Source organism: Octodon degus, unplaced genomic scaffold, assembly GCF_000260255.1.
Source record: "Octodon degus isolate 3935 unplaced genomic scaffold, OctDeg1.0 scaffold00012, whole genome shotgun sequence".
NCBI lineage: Eukaryota > Metazoa > Chordata > Mammalia > Rodentia > Octodontidae > Octodon > Octodon degus.
Genome location: NW_004524588.1, coordinates 21071611 through 21082334, shown reverse-complemented (window position 1 = coordinate 21082334; position 10724 = coordinate 21071611). Strand labels below are relative to the sequence as shown.

The 10724-nt window shown below is 49.3% G+C and overlaps 1 long non-coding RNA gene across 1 annotated transcript in view; it reads right to left on the bottom strand.

Moving 5' to 3' along the window:
- Nucleotides 1-7593: 7593 nt before the first annotated feature.
- The window catches only part of LOC111815179, a 17909-nt gene continuing 14778 nt past the window's right edge, over nucleotides 7594-10724 (bottom strand). The window contains exons 3-4 of the long non-coding RNA XR_002819937.1: nucleotides 9253-9256; nucleotides 7594-7605 (exon numbers count right to left, since the gene is read on the bottom strand). This is a non-coding gene — a long non-coding RNA (uncharacterized LOC111815179). The remainder of the gene's footprint in view (nucleotides 7606-9252; nucleotides 9257-10724) is intronic.

The window sequence follows — 10724 nt, the reverse complement described above, 5'->3', positions numbered from 1 at the left end:
GTACTGACTGAGAGGCCCACCACGCTATTATAACGCTAAGGCACAAATTTAGAGTAGAAAAGGAAGGGATGGGCCTGCCAGACTGGGGCTTTTGCTGACAACGCTAGTGTGGCTTACGGCCTGGATGGTATCAAGGGGAAAGGAGGAAGCAGGGATGCGCTTGTTTCTTTAGAGGTGTCCAGTGTGTCCCTCACCTGCGACATCACCTCCTGGCTTCCAGTGGAGACGCTTCAACTTCTGGCTCAGACCCATCGGCCTCCTGCTGTGGTGCCCCGTGGCCGCTGCAGTGAGCCCAGGTGTCCGCGGAGCCCTCAGTCTCCAGTGTGCAGGCGCCCTCTGCACGCCTCCCCCTCCAGCTCTGTGGCGACCGTCATAAGCCCGTCTTGTCATTCCTCATACATTTGCGTATCCTGCGGCATATCTGCTTCTCTAATAAACACTCATTGCTACAATAGCAGAGTGCAAAGGCCCTAGGTTCAGTGCTACAAACAATCAAATAAACAAGCAGAATATAAATTTATGTTAATTAAATGTAAATTTCTGCATTCATAAGTAAAGTTTTATTACAACACAGTCATTTAGGTATTGTCTATGGATACTTTTATACCAGAATGGAAGAACTGAATAATTGTAACAGTTCATTTGGCCTATAGAGCCTAAAATATTAATGATTTGGTCCTCTGTGGGATGTTCCCCTGCCCCGGTGCAGAGGACCTGCTCCCGAAGTGTGCTCTGAAATCGTCTCCCCAGGTTTCTGCATAAAACCTCCTTCCACAGTCAAATAAGGTTCTCAGAGGCTTCCTGCATCAATGCCTACATTAAAGGGTCGGGATAAATCCGTTAGTCAGTTTTTAAAACTTACTGGCGTACAGCAATCTCTCCCCTCTCACTTCTCCTTGCATATGGCACCTTTACACTCCTACAGGACAAGAAGTTCTAGCCTGCAGCAGCGACCTCCTTCCAGGTGGGACGTGTTTTGAGCAAGGGCTGGCCTGGCCCCCACGGGACTCATTAGGTTTCTAAGGAATGTGAGAGATCATTTTGGCCAACGATCTCGATTTACAGCATGGAAGACTGAAGTTGATACTGGCTCGTAAGCTGCTGCTGTTCCTTCTGCCTGGAGAGGTCTTTTCTCGGTGCTCCCTATATCTTGATCACCATCTCTTTCAGGTCCGGTATTTGCTTAGACTCAGCTTCCTCTGAGATGTGAGGGTCTCCCTGTCCACCCTAAAGAAATCCCAAGCTAGCTGGGCACACTGGTCCCCTGTTGTCCCAGCTTCTTAGCCACAAGGGTCGCTGAGTCCAGGAGCTGCAGATCAGTCCGGATGAAGCAGCAGAACTCTGTCCAAATCTGTCATGGTTTGTGTCTAGGCATCCCCCGAAGCCTCATGCAATCATGGGGCGGCTTCCAGGGTTGGTGGTTAATTCCTGATCCAGTGCTGGGATTACAGGCGTCAGCGCTGCACCCACAGACAGCCTGCCTGCCACATAAGGACGGGAGAGAGGCTTGCTCTCTGCCGCCACTACTCCTGCCTTCTGCTCTTGCTGTTTTGCTCTTTTCCACCACCGTGAATGCAGCCCTCTGCCACATGCCACCGTGCCTTGGAGCCAGCCGAGTATGGGCTGAAACCTCCACAAACCGTGAGCTGAACTTTTCCTTCCCTAATTCTAGATGTTGGGTATTTTGTCCCAGCAATGAGAGAAAAGCAACTAAGACAAAACCCAAAACGAGCGCGCTAAACTCAAAACAACACAACAGAAAAAGTCCCCCAAAGCCAACCCCAAACCAAAAAACTGCAGTCACCCCACTTCCACTTAAGGTCACGTGAGGCAACTCTAGACATGGCTCTTGGAGGTTACTAAAGAGTGTGCTACACAGAATCATGGTAATGAGAGGAACTAGACGTAACGTCCTGGCTGGGGCAGCCCGCCGTGAGGACGGCAGATCTTTTCACCAGCAAGTCGGTATGAAACTAGTACATGTCACAGCCTTCTTTTTGGAAAGCACGCTATGCGACGGGCACACCTTTGCTGCCTCCTACTTGTTGTGTGTGTGTTCTTTCGTGTCTGCGTCACGCGTTTCGTTCTACTCACTGGGTTAATCCTGATGGTTAAACTTGGTGAACTCGATGTTGGATTTAAGAAACAGTGTCCTCTGTTCTGGGAGCAGGAATGTCAGGGAGAACTGGAGTGCTTCAGCGGCTGCCCTCGGGTCAGTTCCCCGGGAGAAAATCACTTGGCCCTGTCTAGAAACTGCCGACGGCTGGGCCATCCCTGCAGCTGGCCAGCAGAAGGAGCCTAGCCTCTCACGCCCCCTCTTAACACAGTCTTGGGGGCCTGGGTGCAGCTCGGTGGCTGAGTATTGGCTCACATCCAGTCCTGCTTAAAAAGAAAAAAGGATAAAAAGGAGCGAAAAAGAAAAGAATCTGAAATTTTGAACTACAGTAAGGAGGAAGAATTAATTTGTGCTCTAGAGTTTGTTGCAGTTGGTTCGGGTCATGTTCTGCAATGCCCCCCACCCCCCGAAAAAAAAAGAAAAGTAGCAAAATATGGAGGTTTCAGGACTTAATCCCAGCTGACAAAGAGGAATATGCAAATTAGATATTTTTCTTCTGCTTAGATATGACATCCATTTGATTTTTATGACATCAAAATCATTACTGAACAGCATTAACTTGATTTTGAAGCAATCTTTGGCTTGAGGGACAAACACAGGTGCCTCAAACATGTTGGGGACCAAGTCTTCGAAGGGAATGAGTGGACATTTAAAGGGCAAACCCGATGTTCTGAGCCCAGCAAGGCAGAATGAATAGGTCAGGGATGCAACCAAGGGAAGCCGGTGCAGATCTTGGGACTGTCCTCACATATGCAGGTTTCTTCTACTCCTTGTTATTTGGCTTTAAAAAACCCCAAAACCCTGTGTTCCTGCTGGGCATAGTGGTGCACATCTGTAATCCCAGAAATCAGGAGACTGGGGCAAGAGGATCACCATGAGTTTGAGGTCAGCCTGGGCACACAGCGAGTTCAAGTCCAGCCTGGGACTGCACAGCAAGAACCTATCTCAAAACAAAAACAAAACTCAGAACAAATAAAAACCTTGTGGTGAAGACTTAAGAAAGAGAAACAGGTTGGAGGCTAAAATGAGTTTTTAACATAAAAGTTTACACCAAGGGATTGTCTTGATTCCCTTTTTGGAACCAAGAAATTAAAGAAGTAAAAACCACACAAGGTTTTTATTTTTCCTCTTAACATGTGTTTTTTAAAGTGCTTGTCTCTGAATTTTGGTTTATTCTAATTGTTTAATGATATTTGATGGTGGTATTTTCAATAAGATAGAATTAAAGGCCACTTATGTTTGGCAACTTCTTTCCCTCTGGAATGTCAGGGTCAGAGAAAAAGAATGCAAACCTGAGAAAGTGTACCTAGGAAGGGCGGGGGGGGGGGGCTTTCCTCAGAGCCCTGGTGCTCTCGCGACTGTGTCTGCTGCAGGGTGTTCCTGATGTGTAGTCCTGGCTGTGCAGTCTGTCTTCCAGCATTTCCCGCCTAATAAAAGCTTCACATTTAAAAAATCATCTTTAGATGCTGAAAACAAAGAGCTGAGTCCCTCTGTTGAAGCATATTCCGGGATTTTTGAACTTTGCGCTTTACAATATTTAATGAATATTTTATGTAGATTTAAGAGAAATGCTTGCATTCAAATTTAACCCTGACTTATTATTATTACTATTTTTTAACCAGGGATCAAACTCAGGACCTTGTACTTGCCAGGCAAGTATTTATGCTGCTGAGCCATATCCCTAGCCCTCGAATTTAATTATAATCACGTATGTGTTTGCATAGTTATTTTTAAAAGTAGGATTGTTCTGGATATTGCAAATTTGTGGGATGAAGCTTCTCACCTTAGTTTTGGTGCAAAAATTGATGTGTCTCCCCGGACCATGCCCCAAGAGGGCATGGAAAGTTTATTAATCATAATGAGGTTTTCTGAGACCAGGTCCAATAGAGCTTTGATTTTTCTTTTCAGACAATGTCTTGCTATGTAGTTCAGGCTGGCCCCAAACTCACAGCACTCCACCTGCTCAGCCTCCCCAGTGCTGCGATTGCAGACGTGTACCAGGACACCTGGCCCAGGAATGGTCTGAGAGCACAGCAGCAGGAGGCTGATTCCACCTCTGCTGAGCTTAGGGCAGGGCTTAGGGCAGGGGCCACAGGGGCCAGGCCCACCGTCTCGAGCCCCAGTGTGGTGCTGCAGGAGGAAGCACCCAGGGATTACCAGCTTTCGTGGAGGCAGGACAGGAGAGGGAAGGGTAGATCCCATGCTGTCGGCAGGCACCACAAACAGCCAGACTCTGCAGTGGGAATTTTTTTTTTAATGTATTTAGTACAGGGTCTGTAGGGTCTCACTACATAAATTGGACACATAGTGGTCCTCCTGTTTTCTGCCTCCATGCCACCATGTCCAGTCTCAGTTGCTGTCTCAGAGTGCCCTGGGGGCAAGGTTGGCACAGCATGTGCTACCAGGGATCAATCCCTTGTCTCTGAGCCTCCCTAAGCAGGCACTTTAGTCCTCTGAGCTATCTGGCCAGCCCTGTAGTGGAACTTAAACATCTCATGTTTGGGATAGGGAAGGAGCTCGGTAGTAGGGCATCCAGGTATCTTGCATGAGAACCTGGGCTCAGTCCCCAGCTTGTTCAAAGAAAAGGCCCTGGAACAGCAATCCCTGCTCCCCAGGAACCAGAGGAAGGAGCAGCAGAAATCCAAACCCAGACCGGGCAACTTAGTGGCTTAGTAAGGGCTTGTTATAAAAACTAAAAAAAGGGGGCCAGGGACATAGCTCAGGGGCACAGCGCCTGCCTGGCAAGTGCAAGGTCCTGAGTTGGATTCCTGATACCAAAAAAGAAAAAGAAAAAAGAAAAGGGTTGCCATGCAGCTCAGCTAGCAGTCCTGAGCTCAGTCCCCAGGATTGCAAAAAAAAGCAAAACAAAAGTCTAGAAGTTTGCAATGTAATTTATTATTTTATGATATTTAGTAGCAATATAAAAAACACAAGCACATTTTATCAATTAGTTTATGCACTTAGAAATTTTAATTGAAGAGAGGAAGAGGACTCAAGGTCGTGCAGATTAAAATACCACCCTAAAGGAAGCTGCTTCCCCAACGTGTAATCTGTCCATCTTTTCTCCACTGAAAGATAATTTTTACTCTTTCAACAAAGCAAACAATTAGCTCGGTATGTTCATGTTTCCCTTCCAGGTTTCAGACGTCTGAGCTAAGGCCGGGCTCCTGCTGTGACTTGGGCCTCTTGGTGTCCTCGGTTAGAATGCAGATCTCACTAGGCTTGAGAGTTTCGAGTCTGTTCTAATCACTGTTACAGTTAAATAGTATCTGGCGTATAGTTATAAAAATTGAATGGATGAGCAGATACACTGCTGGATAAACATCGGTCGCTAATGATGGGTGGATGGATGGACAGTGGATGGATGGATGGATGGACAGATGGACGGAAGGATCCATGGATGGACCGATGGATGTAATTCAAGCTAGTTGCCACTAGGTGGCAATGTTCACTTGCGTCTGCCTGCAAATGTCCGCCGCCTCTGCAGTCCTGGGTGGCCGTGGGTCTGTCTACCTTAGGAACGCAGCAACCTCATATTCCTGAACTTTCCCAACCCGGTTCCTTCTGGCTCCTTCCTCCAGCATCCCAGCGTGCTTAGAATTATGAGGTTTTTCTCTTTGGAAATAATTCTAGGTATTATCTATTTTACCTTAACTCTCCGGGTTTTTTAGGCTAAAAAAGCCAGCCCCAGGCCCACGATGGTGGTGTAACTCTCAGAAATGGATTAAACGGTGACATTTCAGCTTTGGGAGCCACAAAGAAAGATGAGACCCCGAGGTCAAGGGCACTGGTGCGCACGATAACCCGCGTTTCTCGGGAGGCTGAGGCAGGAGGATGGCCATGGGGCAACGCTCATATCCAAAGCCTGCAAGCTAGGGAGAGCGCCAGGAGCGCGCATGCGCAGAGTCCCGCGTCGTGGCTGCAGCGTCTGTCCCGAACACCGCCGGTTACCCCTCGCCTGTCTCGGCTGCTGACTCGGGAGTCCACCCACAGCTTCGCTTTGCCTTTCCTCCCTCCTGTGAGGTGCCGGGTGGAACCCTGGGCCTTGGCGTGCCAGGCAAGCCCAGTCCTGTATCTATGTCTGACTCCTGGAGAAACTGAGCTTGCCTTGCTTTCTGCAACTCAGCCGGCTCTGCATTCTGCTCCTTAACTGAGTCTTTCTCTGCTTGGCCTCGCTGGCTGACCGGGCCTTCTTTCCCGCACATCGCGAGAGTTTTGAAATCTGAAAGGTCCTGACTGCAGAGTGCACAGACAGTGGTATCCGTTTCCCTTTTCCCCTCCCCTCTCCTCCCCTTTCTTTATCTTCTTTCTCCAGCAGGGCTCTTAGCACAGGTCACCTGCATAGTCCAGACGCCCTTAAACTCACTACACAGCCCAAGCTAGGTCCGCGGTGATCCGAGCCCTCCGCCTCCCGAGGGCTGGGCCTGCAGGAACGCAGTCCACGCTTGGCTTACCGTTTAGCAGCCTAGAGCTGCTCTAAGGCACGTAGTTCTTTGCTGTCATATTGCCACGCGCTTCAGCAGTTTTTTCAAAATGCACCTTTTCACATAGGAAGTGGAGTAAATCCAATCTGGCCATCGTTTCGTCATTCAGTAATTATGCACGTGCATTACATAGAATGGGTTCTATGTATTTATAAGAACAGTAGGAGAGATGGAAGTGTGGCTTAGTGGCTCATCTATTTTTAGCATGGGTAAAATCGATGAAGTCCTGAGTTTGATCCTTAGTACCATTAAGAAGAAGAGCACAATTCAGGGCTGGGCGTGGTGACACACCTGTAATACCAGCCAGCACGCAGGAGGCTGACACCGGATTGCTGCAAATCTGAACCCAGCATGGGCTATCTAGTGAGTTTGAGGCCAGCCTGAATTATATTTTGAGAACTTGTTTGAGAGACTTTAAAAATAAGAAGGCATTTTTCACTCTCAATGCTAGACATGAAGTTAAATGAAGCATAATATACGTTAAATGTACAGTAGGATGACCGAGGTGGAGCGTTCTTCTGAAGCGCAGCTTGCCGCAGAGGCGACTGCTGTCCACAGACCGCGCTGCTGACCTCCCCCAGCCTGCGGGGCGATTCTGGGAGTACAGGCCTGCCCAGGACAGCGTGCCGCCCACGGCGAGGGGCAGATCGCGAGGGCTTCCTTCTCCTGCTCGGTCCCAGAGACCACAAGCGAGGTCTGTGGGACGCAGAGGAAGGCGCAGCCAATGAGCACACCTTCTGAAAACTCTGCAAAGGAAATGTTACGGTTTGTGTCTAGTTGGCCCCCAGCGCCTCGTGCAGCCCTGCAGTGGACTTCTAGACGTGATCAGCTCATGATCCAGTGCTGGGATCAGGGGTGTGGGTGCTACCCCCGGCCTGGGGCAGACGGCCTGGACGCAACATCCGGGAGACAGACCGGCTCTCTGCTGCCATTGTTGCCCCTGCTCCTGCCCTTTTGCTCCTGCTGTTTTGCCCTCTGCCCTGTGCCACTCTGCCTGGGAGCCAGCTGAGTGCGGGCTGAAACCCCCACTAACTGTGAGCTAAATAAACCTTTCCTTCCTTCATTTTGTGCATCAGGTATTTTGTCTCAGCAACAAGAGAAAAGTAACTGAGACAGAAAGCGATGGTGCAATTGGGCTGGAGGGACAAAAGGAAGTTTGGACACAGAGAAAGGCAGTCCCGGGCAAGGGCAGAACACAGTGCAGCCCCCTGCCCTGAGGTTCCTCCTTACCCCAGGAAGAATGGCTGTGATCAAGAAGTCAACCCATAACCAATGCTGGACAGGTTGCAGGGAAAAAGGAACCCTTCTCCACTGGGAGTGCAGGCTGGTGTAAGCACTGTGGAAATCAGGGTGGAGATTCCGCAGGAATCTAGGATAGGCAGTCCCATTGAACCCAGCCATTCCCCTCCTGGGTATTTTCCCAGAAGAACGAAAACATCATACCACAGTGCTATATGTGCACCTGTGTTTATAGCAGTGCTATTTGTCATAACTGAATCTTGGAAACTTCCCAAATGCTCATCAACTAAGGAATAGGTGAAAAAGATGTGGTATTTTTATACAATGGAATACTACTCAGCTATAAAGAAGGAGAAACTCGAGGCTTTTATAGGTAAGTGGATGCAACTCAAAACCATACTCATAAGTGAAATAAAGAGACCCACATGTGTAAACATCGTACTGTTTCCCTAGTGTGAGAAGATGAAAGAATAAATAAGGTCCAAAAATGTACAATAGATCTGTGACAGGGGAAGAAACTTCAAAAGGAAAGAGAAGCTGAGATGGAGGAATGGAGAAAAGAAGGAAGGGAAAAGAAAAAAAAAGAAGAAAACTGTAAAAGATAGTTATACTATGACTTTGTCTTAGTTCATTGAAAAGAAAGATCTGTGCTAATGTTGGACAATTAAATGCTGTTATCTTGTACTCTAAGTTACTAATAAAAAGGTGTCAATATGCAATGTGTTAATCATTGTTATGTCCCTTGAATGTTTTTTCTCTTTAAACACACACACTCACACACACACACACACACACACACACACACACACACACGGGTCGGCAAGATAGCTCAGCAGACTAAGTGCCTGGTTAGGCAAGTGCAGGGCCAGGGGTTCAATCCCTGGTACCACATGCTGCACAGGTCCCACCCCCAGGTGGGCCAGCCCTGAGACTGGGCATGGGGTGCATACCTGTAATCCCAGCACTAGAGAGGCTGAAAACAGGAAGATCACTTAGGAGTACGAGCTGCGTAGTGAGACCCTGTACCAAATAAATAAAATTTAAAAACACAAAGGGCACTGGGAAGCACCAAGGGCAGAGAGTAAGGACACTGGGTGGGAGGCGTTCAGGTTTTGCAGGACATCCTGGCCCAGGCTTGCTGAAGCAGGGGCCGGGTCCTGAGGTGAGCCAAGGGTACAGACGAACGCAGGGTGCAGGATGGGATGGAGCTGGCAGGTTCTGGTCACAGTGCTGGTCCCCACTACTTAGGAGGCAGAAGCTGGAGGATCACAAGTTCGAGCCCAGCCTGGGCAGCTTAGCAAGCCCTAGCTTGGAATAAATGGAGAGGGCTAGAATGGAGCAGCCAGCAGAGCGCACCTTGGGTCCCATCACTGCGCTGGGGCAAAGGCACAGGTAGGACCCAATACCGAGCACTCGCCTGGAAAGGGAGCCTTTAGAGGTCACGGTGGGATTGGGTTCCTGTGATGCTCCCATCAGAACACTGTGGTTTCTTATTTGTCTTCCTCGGGTTGTTCTGCAGATGATGCTAGATGCCTTGGGCCAGCAACGCTCACTTGCAATGTTGCTGGAAGCCAGAGGTGGGGTGGGCATGAGAGCCTGGGGATTGGGGCGCAGACCCCAGGGGTGGCCTCTGGGCAGGGAGGACGTGCCTCTGGCTCTACGTAGAAGGGCATGAATCCCACCCGAGGGACTGGGGTTAGCGTCTGCAGATGCGAACTCGGGGCTCGTGGGACAGTCCCCGCCCCGGACTCAGAGCTAAGTGCACGGGCCAGCACTGAGCCTCTCAGCCCGGGCACTGGGCCTGAGCACGCTTAGCTGTGTCCGGGGACTGTGGGTAACTCTGGTCTCTGGCGGGGGCTTCCTTCACCTCCTGTCCCCGCCCTCTGGCGACCAAGGGCAGAGCCTGTGTGCAGACAGCAGGCCTGGGCACCAGGACACGGATCTGCTCTGCCATCTGCGGAGACTGCTGGGGAAGAAGCAGCACTTGCTGTGCTTTCTCTCTCCTTCCTTCGGGGTTTGGTTTGTCGGACAGGGTCTTGCTGTGCAGTTCAGTCTAGCCTCAGACTCAATATGTAGATCAAGAGGACCTCAAACTAGCGGCAATCCTCCTGCCACAGCCTCTTGAGTGCTGAGATTACAGGTTTGCGCCACCACATCCAGTATCTTCTCTCTCATTTGTTACTAAATGTGCAATGTCACGTCTTATGCTGTCAGCCAGACGTGGGATTCAGCAATACACCAACTCGCTAGTTTCTGTCTGAACACAAGTCAGCAGTGCTATGCTGAGCTGGAGACTACAGACACGGAAATAACCACAAGCACAATTTATGTAGGCGTTTAGAAAGCTGAGACATTTGAAAAAGCTAACATTAAAAAAAAATAACATTTCCTAAAATATCTTGACCTTTCATAACTATGTATGGTTCATATTTGGGATGAAGTTATGCTCTGAATTTACTTTGAATTATTTCAAATACTTTTTCTTGCGTTTCAGTCTGGAGGTACATGTATTACCAAAAGCAAAGGAAAGCATACCACGAAGCTAGAGTTGTGGTGAAACAAACTCCGGGAAGGAGTCCGCAGGTGTGCAGGGGACACACCTATGGGTTTCTGTTTTGAAAATTCGCAGCTAGTCTTTTGATGAAAACCGCAGCCTTCAGGGATTCATTTGTGCTCTGATGCCGCAACAAAAAATACCTAATCGTGAAGTGTTATTAATGCCGTGGGGGTGGAGAAGGGCGGTCTTTCCAGTTTATCCTGACGACTCACGACCACGGCCTCCCCCGCTACAAAGGACAAGGACCAGCCCAGAGCCGGGGCTTCCGCCATCCTGCCTCGGTGCAGCGAGGAGGCCTTCAGCTCGGAGGTGGACGTGCGAGGCAGCC